Raw genomic sequence first — 21,062 nt, 5'->3', positions numbered from 1 at the left:
ATTATCTCTCAGTGGTTTAAACTACTGTGTTGAGCCTTACAAAAATGGACTGTAAAAGGGTTATACAGGTTCAAGAAAGACAACACTTAGTTCAGGCTAATGTGGGTCCATGAAAAGCAGTGTTGGGAGACTATATATTGGGGAATAAAGAAACGGAGGAGAATCTATATGATTACTTCATGGTCTGTTGTCACTGAAGTAGATTCAATAAATCATCCAGAATTCCAGATCTGTGAGACCAGGGAGAAAGAGTAGAAGGAAATTAGTATCAGTAAGAAGATGGGAATGGAGAAATTAATGGGGTTAAAAGTTAATAAGTCCCCAGGACATGACAGTCTACATCCCAAAGAGCTGAAGCAGATGGCTATAGAAATGGTTGCTGTGTTGGTACCTGGCTTCCATAGTGTAGAATGATTCTTGCAGATTGGAAGCGTGCAAATGTTACCTCACTGTTTAAGAAAAGAGCAAGGGAAAAAAAAACAAAGTAACTGCAAGCCTGTTAGCCTTACACTAGGAGTAGAGAAAATACTAGAATCCACCATAAAGTATGGGATTCTAGACACTTGGACAAAAATACTCAGCATCGATTTGCAAGTGTAAACTATTTGACCAAAATTGTTGGTACTTTTTGAGAATGTCACAAACAAAATTGATAAATGGCAGTCAATGGATGTAGTATATTTGAATTTTCAGAAGGCTTTTGATCAGTTCCTCCTCAGGAAGTTTGTTAGCAAAATCAAACCACATGGTACAGAAGATTAAAGATTGGCTAATAGAAGAAAACAAGAGTAGGAATAAATGGGTTATTCTCATATCGGCAGACTGTGATGACTGAGGTATGACAAGAGACAGTACCCACACTCCAACTGTTCACAACATACAGCAATGAGTTGGACTTGGGGAGAAAATGTAATATTTTCAAATTTGGAGGTGACACTAAGCTAAGCAGGAATGTGCCTTGTGAGGAAGATGCAACATGTTTTCAGGTAGTTTTCGACAGGATTAGTCACTGTGCAAAAACACAGCAGATGGCATATAATGTATAAAAATGTAAGGTTATCTATTTTGGTAGGAAGAACAGATCTGCAAAGCATTTCTTAAATGGCACGAGGTTAGAAAGCAAAAATGCACAAATGGACCTCAGTGTGCTTCTTGATAAGTCACAGAAAGTTAACATGTTGGTTCAGCAAGCTATTAGATTAGATTCCCTTCAGTGTGGGAACAGGCCCTTCGGCCCAACAAGTCCACACCGCCCTTTGGAGCATTCCACCCAGAACCATCCCGCTATAACCCACACACCCCTGAACACTACAGGCAATTAGGAAGCTGAATTGAATGCTAGCCTTTATTGCAAGAGGAATTGAGTACAAGGCTTGTAAATTCTTGCTTCAATACTTAAAGGGAGAAGCAGGACAGATGAAGGTAGGATGTTTGAACTGACTGGGGATCTCGAACCAAAGGACATCATTTAGAAATAAGGAGAATGCCATTTTGGACCGAGATGAGAATAATGTGTTTTACTCAGCAATGGCGGCGCAGTGGCTCAGTGGTTAGGACTGCAGCCTCACAGCGCCAGGGATCCGGGTTCGATTCCAGCCTCGGGTAACTGACTGTGTGGAGTTTGGACATTCTCCCCATATCTGCGTGGGTTTCCTCCGGGTACTCCGGCTTCCTCCCACAGTCCAAAGATGTGCAGGCTAGATGGACTGGCCATGCTAAATTGCCCGTAGTGTTCAGGGGTGTGTGGGTTATAGGGAGGTGGGTCTGGGTGGGATGCTTCAAGGGGCAGTGTGAACTTGTTGGGCCAAAGGGCCTGTTTCCACACTGTAGGGAATCTAATCTAATCTTTAGATGTGGAAACTCAGCCTTTAGCTATATTTAAGGCAGATGTCAATAAACTTTTGATTATCATTGACGTAAAGGGTTATGGGCGTTAAAGGCATTGAAATATTCAATCATATTAAAGTTCATCAGGCATTTGAAACAATCAATGATAGATTTCATGGTCACCATCACCGAACTTAGTTTATTACCCTGGGTTTTATTCACTGAATTGAAATTTCACCATGATCAGAATTGAGCCTGTGTGGTGTGTGCAGCACATTAGCCCGGACCTTTACGTTGCTAGCCCAGTAAAATTGCCACCACACTATTAGCAGCCCATGCCTTTCTGCAAGCCTGGAACTCAAGTTTAAAAGTTTCCCAGGCCTGGCTTTGACAGCTTTACGAAGTGGTCCAACAATAACTCCCAGAATTCATTCAATCCACAAATTCATATGATCCCTGCTTAAATTAATTAGCTGTAATATTTTTAGCTGTGAAGTCGAAGAGAAAAATACATCCTGATATTTTTCCAGTGGGCATGAAAAACACCTTCAATCTATTTTCCAGACACGAGTAGGTAACTCAATTTTCATATTCTTTTGGATGATTCAGAGATGATATTGGGACATCCATTCACATAATCTTCAAGGGTGAACAAATCATAATTCTGCAAGTTTTATGTTGATTCTATCCACCTCAACAACCGAAAGAGCCACTGCTTCCACGAGATTCTTTCTCAGCCACAGTGCAAAATTGCCACTTATATCTTGCATGCTCACAGACTCAGTGAGAGCAATAGTTAGGTCCTTGTGAAGAAATACACAAAATATCTAAACGACTTCTCATCATCGTCCAACACACAGGATGGTGACATAGATTGTGAAAGTATCATACCAGGCAACCAACTATCTACATCTGAAACACACTGATCCAAAATAACAGATAGCATACTGCAGAGTAAAGCTTCATTAACAGCTCTTGAAAATTGTAAAAAGGACCAGAACTGGCTGCGTCTTATAACCACCAAGACACAGCTGAATGTATAGAGACAATGCATCCAGAGGTACCCTTGTGCATGCTATTCCAAAAGTATTCCCATTTTAAAGGGAAAGAAGATTATTTTTAGTACAAGCCAAAAATAAGAATTGCTGGCAAAATTCAGCAAGTCTGGCATCATTTGTGGGAACAAGGTAGAAGTTAGCATTTTGAGTTCAGTGACCTTTCATCAGACCTCGAAATGTTAACGTTGCTTTCTATCCACAGTTGCTGACAGACCTGTTGAGTTTCACCAGCAATTTGTTTGGTTCAGATCCAGAGTTCTTCGTTTTGATTTTGTGTTGTGTTCTATGTTTCTATATTATGTCACAGTTCCAGACCGCAGAGGCCTATACCCTTAAGTTATGCGGCATCGCAACATGTGATGTTCCACTCTCTACGTAATTAGATGAATGTAGTATATACGCTCAGTCAACTGTTTATGGAAACAGTTAAACAGGAGGAGGCCATTCAGCCCCTCAAACCTGTTCCACCATTGGAACGGATTGTAGTTGTTCTGTGGCTTAACTTCATATGTGCCTTTAGCCCAAGTCACTAAAACCTGTGCATTTTTTTCAAATCAATCTCAGATTTAAAATTAACAACTGATCCAGCATCCGTTGCCATTTGTGGCAGAGCTTTCCAAACATCTACCACACTTTCTGTGTGGAAGTGCTTCCTAACATCTCTCCTGAATGAGCTGACCCAAATTCTTAAACTGTACACTTAGTTCTGGTCTTCCCAGACAATGGAAGTATTTATGTTTATCTCCCATCTTTTCCTGTTAATATCTTGAAGACAACAAGTGACATCATAACTTTCTAAATTATAGGAAAAAAAAGGCCTATTTTGTGTAATAAAATGTGAGGCTGGATGAACACAGCAGGCCAAGCAGCATCTCAGGAGCACAAAAGCTGACGTTTCGGGCCTGGACCCTTCATCAGAGAGGAGCTCTCTGATGAAGGGTCCAGGCCCAAAACGCTCTCTGATGAAGGGTCCAGGCCCGAAACGTCAGCTTTTGTGCTCCTGAGATGCTGCTTGGCCTGCTGTGTTCATCCAGCCTCACATTTTATTATCTTGGAATTCTCCAGCATCTGCAGTTCCCATTATCTCTGATCCTATTTTGTGTAATCTTTCCGCATAACTGAACCCCTAACATCCAGGCATCAATCTTGTCAAGCTATGTTGTATTCCCTCCAAGACCAATATATCCTCACTAAGGTGTGGTGCCTAGATGTGCTCACACTACTCCAAATATGGTCTAACCAGGGATTTGTACACCTGCAACATAACTTCTGCTTCCTTGTACTCCAATCCTCGAGCTATAAAGGCCAATATTCCATTTGCTTTCTTGAGTATTTTCTGTACTTGCTAGCGATATTTTAAAGATTTATGCACCTGAACCCCCAAGTCTCAATGAATAGCCACCATATTTAACTTCACAATTTAGAAAGTATCTTGATCTATTTTTGTTCCAACCAAAGTGGATAACCTCACACTTGCTTACATTGAATTCAATCTGCCACAGTTTTTGCTCATGCATTCCATTCATCAATAACCTTTAGTAATTTTATGCCATCATCTACATTATCTTCAGTGCCACCTAACTTTGTAATATGGATTACCAGTGTCGGCCTGGGTGGACAAAGTCAGAAGTCACACAACACCAGATTATAGCTTCAAAAGTTTTATTTGAAATCACAAGCTTTCTGAGCACTGCTCCTTCATCAAGAGAAGTGGAGGGAAGCACACAGGCACAGAATTTATTGGTGGGGAGATCATTGCAAGATAGTACTCGGTAATTAACAGTGTCAAAAAATAGCGCACATGGTGCGAGTGGAATGTCAACATGCTGAATAACAAGCTTTTGCAGGTGATCAAAAGTGTCAAACAGTGTAAGCAAAGTGTCAATAGCTGAATAGATCATCCTTCCACTTACTATTCAGCTATTGACACTTAACTCACACCACTGACACTTTGGATCACCCGCAAAAACTTCAGTCTGTCAACACTCCACTCACACCACTTATACTTTTGACACTCAATTACCAATAATTATCTTGTAATGATCCCTCTGCCTATAAATTTTGTGCCTGTGCACTTCCCTGCACTTCACCTGACAAAGCAGCAGTGCTTTGAAAGCTTGTGATTTCAAATAAACCTGTTGGATTGTAACCTGGTGTTGTGTGGCTTCTGACCTAACTTTGTGTCATCAGCAAATTTGGAAATATGGCTTTCTCAGCTTTTATCCAAGTCATTAACAAATAATATGAATAACTGAGGACGGAATACAAATTCTTATGAGACATCACCGCTCAGAACCTGCCAATTTCAGTGCCTCACCATTATATCTAAATTTCTGTCACCTGCCACTCAACCAATTTCCCAGCCATGTCAGTTATTCGCCCTCAATTATGTGGACTTCTACCTTAGTTACCAGTCTTTTAAGTGGGACTTTATCAAATGTCTTCTGGAAGCTGATATAACCAATATCCACTGACATTCCCCTCTCTACTATCTTAGACATGTCTTCAAAAACATTCAGTGAGATTTGTCAGACATGAGCTACCTGTCACGAATCCATGCAGGCTCTCCCTGATTAACTGAAAAACCTTTTGAGATGTTCAGTTACCCCATTCTTGCTGATACGCTACAACAGTTTTCCAACCACAAATACTTGGCCAGCAGTTCTACAATTCCCTAGTATACAGCAACACAGAACCAAGAATACATGACAATCTGTGACAGTACAGCCATGTAATTTCTAATGTTGCAAATTACCTTCAAGAGATCTAATTCCTTTCATGTTCTTATCTTGATTGTCAAGGGGATCAAGGATTACGAGGCGAAAGCAGGAGAATGGGGTTCAGAAACTTATCAGGCATGATTGAATGGCAGAACAGACTCAATGGGCCGAATGGCCTCATTTCTGCTCCTATGTCTTATGGTCAACAGAACCCACTCTTCGTGGCATGTTGCACAGACAATGCAGAAAACCACAAAGTGCATCAATCTCCTTTATGAAAGTTAGTCTCCTTCATCTCATCCTTTGTAACATTGCTCTATGCTACAGTTCAAAATAGATCAAGTGTCATTCTATTCACAACTATTCATTTGTTTGAGAAGAAAATCTTTGAATAGCTGCTCACAGCAAATTTCCAACTTCCCAACTGAAGCATCAGATAGCCTCTGCGCACTTCCATTCAGTCAGAATTGGTTGGCATGGATGAACGATCTGTAGAAATCTGTACATGTTGCGCTGTTGAACGTATGAAATTAAATTAAGTGGTGACTGTTAGACATTTATAAATAAAATAAATTAAAATGCAATGTATACTACAACACCCAAGAACAACGAATAGTAAAAAGAAAATGTCAAAACAATAGAAAATAAAAGCAATGCTATTTTTTCTGCAACACCCTTCATTTGCTAAAAAATCTAACATTTTTGCAGAATCAGAAATGAGACTTCCACAAAATAAGTGCAGGAAATCCACGAAAGAAAAGTATAGAAAGAAGATGTAATCTATTGAAAGTCCCAACAGAAATTAGTCTAAATTAGTTTAAATATGATGTAGCTATTAAAGGATTAACCATGATTGATCCAGACCACTTTTACCTTTGAGTTATGGATTTAGAAAGATTTATAAACTAATCTCAAGTCCTTTTTCCCTCTCCAAAATGAGATTTGTTTGCTTTGTATTGTTGTATCACAAGGGGTGCTGTTTTATAATAGCATAAAATAATATGAAATAGCAAAGAATAAAAATTTAGCTAACCATGTCAATAAATTTCACAGGCTACATACAATCCACACTACAATAGACTGTACCCCATTCACTTAATCTCATGAGAATAGGGTTTAAAAGACTGGAGCTCTGTCTTGTTTTGAATCATGAAGAGTTTACATTTTTCAATAAGATTTTGCCAATATTAAAATGTAACCTTTTATTTTTGACATTCCTTTCTTTGCAATGGGCCAATTATAGATTCTATCCGAGTTTACATCAGCTCATTAAAGTGGCAACTTGTAAACTTTTCACTGGACACGTTTGAGTACATGTGACAATAAAGCTAATTCAATTTAATTCCTTAATTGCACTATGGCCCTGACAAGGTTGACTGATTAACCAGCATCACTCTTCACTAACCCACAAAAGGAAGATTGCACTTCATTGTAGCAAAGACATTGCTAGGTTAAGTGTATCAGGAAAATTGTTCACGCAACTTCAGTGACTTTGTTAGTTGGAGAATTAGTTGATTAATCAGTTATTTTTAAATTTTTTTTTACAAATGTGGATGTCGTTAGCTGGGCCAACCTATATTGCCTATTGCCAACTGCACTTGAGAAGGTGATAGTAAGCTGCTTTTTTGAACAATTACAGTCCGCTGCAATCGCAATGCTATTAGGAAGTGATTTCACAATTTTAATTCAGTGACACTGAAGGAACAGTGATATAGTTCCACGTCAGGATGGAAAGTGACTTGAAGGGGAACTTAAAGGTGGTAGTGTTTCTATGTATCTGCTGCCCTTGTGCTTCTAGGTGGTAGAGGCCAAGGATTTAGAAGGTTGAAGGACTCTTGGTGAGTTGCTGTTGTACATCCTGTAATTGATACACACTGTGCGTCAGTGCTGGTGAGAGTAAATGCTTAAGGTAGTGAATGGGGTGCACCACAGTTTCTTTGTAACATTATTACTCTAGTCATAAGAAAAAGTTGCCAATTGAGGTTAATTTAAGCAAGATTCAAAACTTCATTACAGAAACATTCGGATTTTATCAACAATTACATTGGAAGAGAGTGTGACTTTTGGAATGTAGCTCAGGTCTGCTCAAATACCGTCAATTTCACAATGTCTAATATTTTTAAATTCCATGTCAAAGTATGTAAGCAAAACAAAAACATGCAGTAAGTGCCTGAATTTTGATAATGTTTAACTAAGAATGATACATGTGCCTGAATTTTATCTATTGAGAACATGTTCAACAAAAGACTTAATACTTTCCAATGACTTATTGGTGATATTTACACAGGTTTACATGCAAGGAAAATGGAACAAACAGCTGAATTTATTCCTGGTTAAAATAGAACACTATTTAACTCAGCCATGATACCAGCAGTAGAGTAGTTTTCATGGAGGTGGAACACAATTGATAACTACTTTATTAAGGAGTTTGTTAATTCATTGTTTAACAGAAAGGCAATTTATGCAGCACACTAAACAAATTTTTGCGGTTTTCTCATGACCTGCAAAGCAAAAGATAATGAAGGCAGTTCCTACTATGTCACATAATGACCATGGGTGCTCATATTCGTTCCAGATGTCCTAAGTTAAAATCAGACTGTTGGTTACTTTTAGTTATTAATTTAGAATAAAAATTCAAGTACAATAAATGTATTTGTAAGTCAGATTTGAGCATCAACACAATTATTTTGCTTGAACAACTTTATTTCTTTCTAATTATTTTTTAAAAAATCCTTATACAAGCACACTTCTTCTTAAAAGATAACTATTCTATAGGTATCGATAGCACTTTGATAAACTGGTGCAGCACAATGCCCAAATAATAAGTTATCTTGCTCTGACGTGATAGTTACTTCATCAATCTTAAGCCTCCCATTGGAGATGATCCATTTCCAAAAATTTCAACCACTGTATTTTGCTTTAAGTTCAATCAGGTCAGAGGACAGCAATTACATTACAAGTAAGAGCCAATATACAGCACATCTTAAGTTCATCTTTTTATAAAGTCATGCCTTGTCTGTCGATGTAAAAGTCAGTTACTGTAAGTTTGCTTGTTCCAAATCAGTTCTGGCAGCAGTGGAGGCATTGGGCATCATCCAAACATGCCTGTCACATTTCAAATTTCAGGGAACAGATGCTGTTGTCAGGTTAGCATGTCCTGATATCTGGCTTCTTGAATCAGCTTAGCAGCAACAGCAGGTCAAACATGACTTCGACGCAATTGCATGTCTTCCAAATGGCTACAATCCAATCAAATTGTTCACATTTAGCTCCAAGACCAATTACTCATTATGAGGAAGTCATTTGGAAAATATTGCCAAGCCATGAATATGGAAGTGCTCTCTCTGATGCCAGGTGTGCAACATCTCTTCCGAGATTACTGTCTGCTTGAAAGATTTGGGTCTTATTCTCAGTTCATCCCAGTTGAATGTGTGAACTGCAGTGATTCAGCACTGTGTGCTGTCATATCTCAAATGATCACTCACAGTTGGCTTGTACAGGTGTCCTTTGTTGACTCATGTACAGATCGACTGCCAAATTGTATAACCGTTTGTCTCGAAGAATAAGTGATAGATTCGGTCACATAATGAGTCTGTATGGCATGAAATTATATTGTTTTAAATACAGTATTTCATTGTAACTGCTTGTATGGTGGCATAAAATTTCATCTTACACTGACAAAGTCAAGTTGCTAACATTACATGTCAAGTTGAACAAAATATATTCACTTTTGTGGTGTTTGCTCATACTATTCCAGGTTTGAAATATATTTTTTAAAAACCCCACTGTAAAATATTGAAAATTATGAATCTGCTCTTTTCAGAAATGTCCTCTGGAATCTCAACCAGAAAAGTAACTGGCAAACAATCAATGATGAAATTTGATAGATGCTGACTGTAGACATGACAGCCATGGAATCTACAAGTTCCTGGCTGGGGCTTTCACACCACTTGGCTTTGGTTCATTGTGGACTCAGACCAAAATCTGAATCAAGAGGTTCACTGGGGCTTTTGCATCAATGGCATGAATGCAAAAGTAACAAAATACAGTCTGGTTTCCATTTCATCTTCCCCATCTTGCAGGATTAGTAGGGAAATTAACATTTCATGACTGATCTAGTTTAGTTATAATCACACAGAACATATTCATTGACATAACTGATCACAGTTAAGCAGAATACTGTAATAATATATATTTTAGTATCATATGATTCTGTTTAGCATCACCTAACAAAGAAATGCACCATAGGATTGTGAACAGGTTGAGGAAAATACACGAATGGGGGTACAGACAAGGTTGACAGGCCCCTGTCTATCTTATTCCCATTCCATGGGCGTGAGAACATGCAGGCCCTAAGGCTAAATAAGGAAAAATATGTGCTCCAAGCTCATTAGTCACTCTTCATCAGAGACTAGTAATACAAAAGAGAATCACTGGAAAAGAAAATCTTGGCCACAAATAGCTCTTTGTATTTAAAAGTTACTTCAGAAATGAAAACACTTTTTGACTCAGTGTAACCTTCGTGTAAGAGTTAACTGTAACACCATGAATTTAGGTTTATAGCTCTTAAGACAATCATCAGTCAAGACTATATTATTTCAGTACTTTATCATCTTTTTTCTCTACACACCCTATATAAAAATTTGTTTAGATTATCACATTGTGATTGTAATTGTTTTATATAGTTTTGAGGTTATAGGTAACTATTTACACTACATCTTTTGAGTTTTTTTTTAAAAAGTGATTTTTTTCAGAATTCAAACACTACAGAAAAGAAAATAAACATTTAACAAGTGGTCTCAAAGCAAAAAAAAAAGTTGGTCAGTCACAAGTGTCTGATATAATGGAAACTTCAGCAGCAAAGATGGAGACAACGATCCCAAAAATATCAGACATTGTGTCCTAAGTATTAGCACATATCTCCATTTGCTAAGTAAATATCATTTCAACAATCCTTTTATATTAGTAAAGAGTCAGAAGGAGACAATAAAGAGGCCAAAGTGAAGATAATTTTCACATGGATAATTGACAACAGGAGGTAGTAGAAGATATTTCTAAATCGACTTACTCGGACCTATCATTAACATATATTGGAGCAGCTGGGACTTGAACCTTTACCAGAGATACAGACACTAACACTGCACTGCAAGAGCTCTCAAATATTTTCCTAATCAATCTTTCAGAGATGTTATGATATACCTTTAGAGCAGTTCATACTTGAACCTGGAACTCCTAGTTTACAGGGAGGACATTAGCAAAGCACCACAAAAGCTCTCAATTATGATGAAAGTTTAAAGTAACCCAGAATTCCAATGCCATGTGAGCTTGCTGGCTCACAATCCTTTTTAAATCAACCTGTTCAGATGTGTTATGACACGCCACCAGAGCAGGTTGGGCAGAACAGTAGGTTTCTTTATGGGCCAAAGAAAAGTCAGACATGTATGTAACAACAAATGATGTGCATGGAGTCATAGGGACATACTGCATGGAAACAGATCGTTCAGTATAATCGGTCCTTACAGGCCATGATCCCAAACTAAAGCTATCCCAGCTGCATGCCCCTGGCCCAAATCCATCCAAACATTTCCTATTCAAGAATTTATCCAAATATCTTTTGAACACTGTAATTGTACCCACATCCACCACTTCCTTTGGAAGTGCATCCACAAACCAACCATCATCCTTGGAAAAAATTTGCCCTTCATGTCTTTATTAAATCTCTCTGCTCACGCCTTAAAAATGTATCCCCTAATCTTGAAATCCCCCATCCTCGGGAAAAGACAACTTCCATTAATTCTATCAACACCCCTCATTATTTTATAAACCTACAAGGTCACCTCTCAACCCCCTGTGCTCCAGTGAAAAAAGTCCCAGCCTTTCTTTATAACTCAAACCTTCCATATACAATAATATCCTGGTAACTCTCTTCTGAACACTCTCAAGCTTAATAAATATCTTTCCTACAACTGGATGACCAGAAGTGGACATGGTATTCCAGAAGAGGTCTCACCAATGTCCTGTACAACCTCAATATGACTTCCCACCTCCTATACTCAAGGAAACGAGCAATTTGTACAAATGTATGAGAAAATAATAGCCCAGATCTTGATTTGAAAACCTCAATCTACCCTGAAAGGTGGTCGTATATCAATGACTGAAAAATCATGACGCAGTAACTACTTGGGATATGCCAGCAAGATGAAACATCCAATTGGCCATTATAGTGTGTCTGGGACTTCCACCGCCCCCAAAAGTCAACAATTCTGAGTGAGAATTTTAGATTTCGAAGGGTCCCGACGTATTTATCTGGATGGTTACCCTGGAAAAGTTAAAGGGATTGAAACCTGCTCTAACTTCAGGTAAGTTTAAAACTTAAAATATAAGTGAGATCCTCCCAGTTCCTTCCTAAACTTGATTGATATTCTCCTGATCTAATCTGATCCAATACCCACAACTTGATGACCCTCAGTCCCTTCAAGAGCAGCACAACTCCTCCCAACCCACCCCTCCCCTCCCTTCATGAGGTAAGTCTTAGGCAACACATGCATCTCTGTAAACAAACAGAAAGGTATGCTGGTATCCAGGAGGCACTTGGGCCTGAAATAAGAACACACCACGGATGCTCCAACTGGAATTCAAATATTAAAGATTGGAGACAGGATAGTTAGGAGGGATAAATTTGGTTTGCAGAGGTCAAAGGAAAAACTAAACAACAAAGTTAATGGGTGAAGGGGCGCACAAAACACCAGGCAAAACATTGCTTTTTTGAGGCTGTGTGGACCAGTCATGCACATCGTATAAGACTTTACTGGCTTTCAACTGTAGTTCTTTGGTATCATTAAACTACCTTTCAACCAGGACATGTCAAAGAAAACCTTAATATGTACCACATTCTTCTCACTGGTAACACAGCCCTTGGGATTGATTTTGCTATCTGTATCCATCGATGCAGGCTTACTATCATGTCATCGTGCCAACAAGAACTACTGCCCATGCAGACAATTACACTGGACATTGTGGGACTGAAACCATTTTCTGGTCAGGAATCTGGCTGGATTCTGCCAAAGAACTCTCAGCACCTACAGGCTGCAGCTGATTACCCCTTGTACCTGAGGGAGCCCAGCAATGGCTGCAAACTGACAGCTTGAGTACTTTGATCGCCTGGATCCTTAGAAAAACTGGACAAGTTTTTGTCTTCCTGTAACTGTTGGGGGCATCACGGTGTAGGAAAGATGTGAACATGCTGGAGAGAGTGCAGAACTAATGTAGAAAGAATGATTCCAAGAATGAGAAATTACGGTTACAAGGATAGATTGAAGAAGTTGGAACATTTCTCCTTGCAGGAAAAAAGGCTCAGAAGAAACTTGATAGAGGTTTTCAAAACCATGAGCAGGCAGAATAGAGCAGCTAGGGAGAAACTGTTTCAATTCATAAAGCAAAAGAATGAGGGCATAGATTTAAAGTGATGTGCAAACAAAGTAAGGGTGATGTGACAAAAAACCTTTTCTCGCTCAGCAAATACTTAGCGTCTGGAAATGTAGTGGAGACAGATTCAATTGAGGCATTCAAGAGGGCATCAGCTGATTATATGAATAAAAATAGTGTGTAGGATTACGGGGAAAAAGCAGGAAATTTGTACTGGAGAATAGAACTGGTATAGGCACAATGGGGCAAATGACATCCTTCTGCACCATTAGAATTTTATCTTTTAATCTTTTATTGTCACGTTCTGTGATTGTATAAAGGTCATTGTGAATTCTCAAATAGACTTGTAGCTGTCAATTTGGAGTTTATTCACAGTTCCACTTATGTTTCGAAAGAAGCCAATGGTGAGGAAGCTCAATGCCATTGTGTGGCCTTCAGCACCACAGGCAGCCTCCAAAATTAAGGGGATTTCACTCATCTGCAGTTAGACCATGCACTTTACTACGCTATTTCTTGGTATCCCGCTCAGTGGCACAGAAGACCTGTTTCCCCTCTTCATGTGCAACTTGTGAATCCATAAACACTGCCCCCTATGGATCCAACCAGGCATCAAGCTACTCTGAATCTGGTTAATTGTAATTTTGATGAAAGAGGTAGGCATAGTTGTTAGGGCTACACAAATCAAAAAGGTATGGGGACAAGGCTAGAACAAGATACTGAGTTGGATGATCAGCCACGATCATATCGAATGGTCAAATTAGTTCAAAGTTTATCTCTGCTCCTATTTTCTATATTCTACATAATGAGGTAAATGATCACAGAATAACAGATCGCAGAGAAAATTGTGCCAAAAAATCATATAATTTAGGGCTTAGTTTGTGACATAAAATGGCAGCCTTTTAATAAAATAGTTCACTAACTCACAATAGAGATATATCCTAGTGAGAACGAAGCAATCTAGACTACCCAAGGAAGCTAAGGATCATACCAAAGTGAAAGAAACCATACAATGTTGCAAAGGTGAGTGATAAGCCAGAGGATTGGGAATGTTCTAAAAACCAACAAAAGATGACAAGTTAAGAAAATGGAGAAAATATACTTTGAGGGTACACCAGCAAGAAATAGAAAAAACAAACAAAAAAAGCATCTTTAGTCATATAAAAAGGAAGAGAGAGGCTAAAATGAACATAAGCCCTTTGGATAATGAGACTGGGGAAGTAATAACAGGGAACCAGGAAATGGTGGAGGAGTTGAATAAATATTTGCATTAGTCTTCAGGGTAGAAGACACTAATAGTATTCCAAACATACTAAATAATCAACAGGCCAAAGGAGAAGAGGAACTAAATTAATAGCTATCAATAGGAAACAAAATGCGAGAGAAACTAATGGAGTTAAAGGCCAATATCTCTGCTGGATTTGATGGATTACATAGAAGAATATTAAGGGAAGTAGCCACAGACATTGTGTGGTCATAATTTTCCAAAAATATTTAGAGTCTGGAAAAGTTGCAGAGGATTAGAAAACAGCCAATGTAATAATCTTATTCAACTCCTCTGGGAGACAAAGACAACTTGAGAAATGTCAGCCTAACAGTTATTCTTGCGAAAATATCCGAGCCTATTTTCAAGAATGTAATTGCAGAGTATCTTAAAAATAGGGGCTCAGTGGTAATCACTGCTGTGTTACAACACCACCGACCTGGATTCGGTTCCAGCCTCAGGCACTTGTGTGGAGTGTGCACGTTCTCCCTGCGAGTGTGAGGGTTTCCTCTGAGAGGTCCAGTTTCCTCCCACAATTCAAAGATGTGTGAATTAGGTGGATTGGCCATGTCAAATTGCCCATTGTAGGGCATGGACTTGTTAGGCCAAATGGCCTGCTTCCACACAGTACAGGCTCTATGAAAATCGCATACAATAATTAAGATGATTTAACATGGCTTCATGAAGGTGAAATCATATCTAACACATTTGTTTGAATTCTTTGAGGAAGTAAAAAAAAACACAATAGATAAAAGGAGCTACAAGATGTAATACATTTGGATTTTCAAAAGATACTTGATAAGGTGCCGCACATTAAGCTACTTAATTAGAGCCAATAGTGTTGGGGTAGTATGTTAGCATGGATAAAGAACTGGCTGACTAATAGAAGGCAGAGACTTGGGATAAGAAGGCAGTTTTCAGAATTGGACCTGTAACAAGCAAAGCAGCAAAGTGATCTACGCTGTTGCCACACTTAATTACTATATATATATCAATGACCTGGACAATGGAAGTGAACATGCAATTGTCAAGTTTACAGATGACACAAAAATAGGTGGGAGGGCAAATGTTGAGGATGACAAAAGGCATCTACAGGGAAACGTAGAAAGATTAAAGATTGAAAATAATGAGGAAATATGTGAGGCTACGCACATAGGCAGGAAGAACGGAAATGCTGCAAATTATTTAAATGGATGGAGAGAGTACAGAAAGCTGAAGCACAGAATTATTAGGGGCCTTTGTGCACGAATCACAAAAGACTAGCATCCATTTTAGCAGGTAATGGGGAAGGCAAGGAGAATGTTGGCCTTTATTTCCAAGGGAAATGAGTATAAAAATAGGGAAGTCGTGCTAAAGCTATACAAGGCACTGGTTAGACTGTATCTAGAATATTAAGAACACTTTTGGTCCCCTTATCTATATAAATATATAGTGGTATTACTGGCAGTCCAGAAATGGTTCACTATATATAAAGGAATTTTCTTATGAGGAGGCATTAGGTAGTTTGGTCCCATACAATTGGAATTTAGAAAAATAAGAGGTGACCTGATGGGAAGCTGAGAGATTGCTTCCCTTCACAGGAGACTCTCTAACCAGAATGTGTAATCTCAGAGTATGTGGTTGCTCATTTAATAAGGATTTGAAGATGAAGTTCTTCTCTCAGAGGGCAGTGAATCTGTGGAATTATTTATTGCCAAGAGCAGTGAAACAATTAGGTATATTCATGGCTGAGGGAGGCATATTTTCAATCAGTAAGAGGATCAAGGGTTATGGAGATAAGGCAAGAAAAAGGAGTTGAGGAGTATCAGGTCCCATTGCAGATGCAGGAGACTCCATGGGCTAAATGGCCCATTCTCCTACAGTTTATAGCATCATAGAGTCATACAGCATGGAAACAGAGCCTTTGGTTCAACCAACCATGCCAAACATAATCCCAAACTAAACTAGTTCCACCTGGCCCAGATTCCTCTAAACCTTTCCTATTCATGTACTTACCCAAGTGTTGAAAGAAAGATCAGGGATGAGGTGTTTATTTCCATTTGAGATCATTACATGGTCAAACTACCCTTCGAGCCCTCGTCATCCTGCTAAAGGATAGGGTAAAGCCCCGCCCTATAGCCACCTCTACATGGTGAGTGCATTCTCCAAGACTCATACCAAATCTTCCTCTTCCTCATTCTGTCTTGTGAAAGATCTTTGTGCCATGATCTCTTCCATGCTTTCTAATTATGTTGCAATTAACTCAATATGACTGTTGGTGGTCTTCCTTAAGTCCTGCAATGCAGCCTTACAATCTTTGAATCTATAGCTTATACAATGCTTTCATTCCCATGTCCTTCACATCAGACGCACAAGCCTGTGAATGCTTATGGATAGCTGATTGTGGAATAAACACAAAACTGTTGGTAAGCATTAGGTGACCTTGTTCTGAGAAATACCATGAATGAATTAGAAAAAAAAAGAAACACGGGGCATAGTTGGGATGTTGGTGTTTGTACCTGTAGAAAGTCATTGAACTTCAGTCTGCAGTGAATGCTTCATTCAGTGCTAAGCTCTTAATTGAGTGTTTGCACAATACTATTTTTCAGTTTCTGTTCTGATTCCCTCAGTTGGGTGGATTTGTGCTATAGAGGAACACCTGCCTTTCTAAAAGATCCTGACTAGCCCGGAACATTCTGCTCACTGCTTATTTTAAGTTTTATTGGGATTTTTGAGACAGTAAAGTTCTGTCTATTAAATTTATCCTTGATTGGCTCATTTTCTCCCAATCAACATAACTTGCACTCGACAAATTTGTTGGATATTCTCCCAAGGCCTACGGACACATTGGATATGCACCAGGAGTAAAACTTAATTGTACATTAATGTAAGGAGGCACAGACCTCCATTTTCAAAGCTTTGAGTTTCAATTTTGTTTGCTTCAATCAGCAAAAGCAGTAAATATATTTATTTCAGCAAAGAGTATACAATATACGAACTGGGTACTATACAGGATGATAATTTCAAAATACCTATATGCCTTATGTGTGGCATAAATAGACGGTGCCTTAATTCAAAGCATTTCCAGACAAACACTAAAAGTATTAGGAAATGAAAGATATGATGCAACCATAGAATCATTACACCATAGAGGGCCATTCGACCATTGTATCTATGCCAGCCCTCCACAGGAGCAATTCATGCACTACCTCTCTCTCCAGCCCTCTGCCCACTTCCCTGCATATTCCTCTTTTTCAGATGATTAGAGATAAGAAAACCTAGATTGTGCAAATGCATAAAAATACACTTTCGACATTTGACATGAGTACAATTCTTTTCCCCTTTCCATAGCACTGTTAGAATATTTTGAAGCATGTTTCAAAAGGTGTACAAAAAGTGACGGAAGTGTGGAAGGAGCTTGTCATATGCTGCCAAGATATCTAAACTTTCTCAACAGATAATGAAATTCAGCCTGATAGTGTAAAGGAGACTGCCACAGTATTGGTGCTACATTTGCACGTTTCAAAAGTAACATATATTGCTAAAATAGTGCAGCGACATCTGTCAACAAATGTGCCAAGGGTTCCAAGAGACATTTTTCTTAACTTTGTCTAATTAGTACACTTTAAACACCAATAAGTGTTGTAGAACATAGAACATAGAACATAGAACAGTACAGCACAGAACAGGCCCTTCAGCCCACGATGTTGTGCCGACCATTGATCCTCATGTATGCACCCTCAAATTTCTGTGACCATATACATGTCCAGCAGTCTCTTAAATGACCCCAACGACCTTGCTTCCACAACTGCTGCTGGCACGCATTCCATGCTCTCACAACTCTCTGTGTAAAGAACCCGGCTCTGACATCCCCTCTATACTTTCCTCCAACCAGCTTAAAACTATGACCTCTCGTGCTAGCCATTTCTGCCCTGGGAAATAGTCTCTGGCTATCGACTCTATCTATGCCTCTCATTATCTTGTATACCTCAATTAGGTCCCCTCTCCTCCTCCTTTTCTCCAATGAAAAGAGACCGAGCTCAGTCAACCTCTCTTCGTAAGATAAGCCCTCCAGTCCAGGCAGCATCCTGGTAAACCTCCTCTGAACCCTCTCCAAAGCATCCACATCTTTCCTATAATAGGGCGACCAGAACTGGATGCAGTATTCCAAGTGCGGTCTAACCAAAGTTTTATAGAGCTGCAACAAGATCTCACGACTCTTAAACTCAATCCCCCTGTTAATGAAAGCCAAAACTCCAGATGCCTGTCCACTTGGGTGGCCATTTTCAGGGATCTATGTATCTGCACACCAAGATCCCTCTGTTCCTCCACACTGCCAAGAATCCTATCCTTAATCCTGTACTCAGCTTTCAAATTCGACCTTCCAAAATGCATCACCTCGCATTTATCCAGGTTGAACTCCATCTGCCACCTCTCAGCCCATCTCTGCATCCTGTCAATGTCCCACTGCAGCCTACAACAGCCCTCTATACTGTCAACGACACCTCCGACCTTTGTGTCGTCTGCAAACTTGTTGACCCATCCTTCAATCCCCTCATCCAAGTCATTAATAAAAATTACAAACAGTAGAGGCCCAAGGACAGAGCACTGCGGAACCCCACTCACCACTGACTTCCAGGCAGAATATTTTCCTTCTACTACCACTCGCTGTCTTCTGTTGGCCAGCCAATTCTGTATCCAAGCAGCTAAGTTCCCTTGTATCCCATTCCTCCTCACCTTTTGAATGAGCCTACCATGGGGAACCTTATCAAATGCCTTACTGAAGTCCATATACACCACATCCACAGCTCGACCCTCATCAACTTTTCTAGTCACATCCTCAAAAAACTCGATAAGGTTTGTTTGGCATGACCTACCCCTCACAAAGCCGTGTTGACTGTATTTGATCAAGCCATGCTCTTCCAGATGGTCATAAATCCTATCCCTCAGAATCCTTTCTAACACCTTGCAGACGACAGATGTGAGACTTACTGTCGAAGTACCACCTCTGCTACCTTGTGACTGCAGTCCATCAAAATTAATTAGAATATAAATCGGACCATTGCCCGATAAAATTGGATTCACCTTGACCATTATTTTCGAAGTTCATCAGAAGCCCTATTTGCTCTTTCGTTATCATAGAATGATGTAGCTCACAAGATAACAATTTGGTTCATTTTGCCTTGGCTGATTCTTTGGTGGAGCTGTCAGAATAGTCCACATCCTTTGTTCTTTCCCCACTCCCCTTTCTTCTCCCCCTTTAGGATTTAGTCTTTTTTTTTCCATTTCTCCATTGAATCTGTTTCCACCAGATTGTGTAGTCCAGATCTTAATTTAACGTGTATGAAAAATATTTCCTGATGTCATTCTGGTTGCTTTACCAATACCCTTCAATCTGTGTCCCCTGGTTATTAACACTTCTTAGCCGTTTTTCTTACTTGTTCAATCAGAGCCCTTGTGATTTTGAACACCTCCATCAAATCTACCCTCACACTTCTCTAACCTAAAGAGAACAACCCCAGCTTGTCTAGCCTCTGCATGTAACTGAAGGCTTTCATCCCTGATAACAATTCTTATTCTCAGAAATTACCTCTGTATCTTTGTCAAGGGTCTTCTATCCGACATTGTGGCATCCAGAATTGAGCATGATATTCCAGCTGAAACCTAGATAATGTTTTACAAAGGTTAAGCAAAACATTTGTGCTTTTGCATTCAATCCCTCTATTCTTTTCGGAAGAAACCTCTCAAACTGTCTTGCCAAATCAAAGATTTGTGCACAAACATGGCCAAATGCCTCTGCTTCTCCTCACCCGACCATGAATATTGTTGCAGCTCATTCACATATCCCCTCTGATTCCACTAAAATGCATCATGACAAGTGTCTGTCCTAAATTTCATCTGCCATGGCAGCAGGACAGGTTAAAACTGTGATTAAAAATGGAACGTTTGCCTTCATCATAGATGATAAGAGCTGGAACATTATGTCGGAGCTGAACAGGATTTTGATTAGGCAACAACTAGAGTATGGTATGCAGTTCTGGTCAACACATTATTGGATGGATGCAGTTGCACTGGAGGGGGTGCACAGGAGATTCACTTAAATGTTGCCTGGGTTGGAGCATCTTAGCTATGAGGAGAGACTGGAAATAGCTTGGGTCGTTTTCTTTAGAGCAGAGAAGGCTCAGAGGAGACTTAATAGAGGTGTATAAGATTATGAGGGGCAATAGGCAGGATGGATAGAGAGCAGCCATTGTAACATTTGAAGAGCCAGTAACAAAAAGGCATAACTTTAAAGCAATAGGCAGAAGGCTTAGAGGGGATTTGAGGAAAAATGTTTCCACCCAGAGGCAGGTGGGAATCGAAAATGCACTGCCCAGGAGAGTAGTTGAAGTGGGAAACCTCACAACTTTTAAAAAGCATTTGGATGAGCACTTGAAATATCATAACATTTAAGCCTACTCAGCAAATGCAGAAAAGTTGTACTGGAGTATATTTAGTTTTATTTTGTCGGTGCGAACCCATGCCTGAGGGGTATAATTCTTTGATTCTAGTAGACTATTCAACTGGTTATGCCCACTCTACCAATTAATATGATCATGTCTAATCAAATAATTCAATGCCTTTACCATTCAGTATCCCCATAACTATTGGTTATCATAAATCTATCAATATTTAAACTGTAAACAAATACAGCCCCCTGTGAAAGAGAATTATATTGATTCACAACAATCTGAGTAAAAGATATTCTCATCTTGGTCCTAATGGCATCCTGTTATTTTTAAATTGTGCCTG

The 21,062-nt window shown here is 39.3% G+C and overlaps 1 protein-coding gene across 3 annotated transcripts in view; it reads right to left on the bottom strand.

Annotated features, from left to right (window-relative positions):
* Positions 1 to 21,062, bottom strand: part of wwox (WW domain containing oxidoreductase) — a 1,033,547-nt gene that overhangs the window by 593,950 nt on the left and 418,535 nt on the right. The gene's annotated exons all lie outside the window — the stretch shown is intronic.

The sequence above is a fragment of the Stegostoma tigrinum genome, chromosome 16 (assembly GCF_030684315.1).
Source record: "Stegostoma tigrinum isolate sSteTig4 chromosome 16, sSteTig4.hap1, whole genome shotgun sequence".
In the NCBI taxonomy this organism is placed as follows: Eukaryota; Metazoa; Chordata; class Chondrichthyes; order Orectolobiformes; family Stegostomatidae; genus Stegostoma; species Stegostoma tigrinum.
The sequence above is the reverse complement of the archived record's forward strand: the minus strand, read 5'-3'. Positions and strand labels throughout refer to the sequence as shown.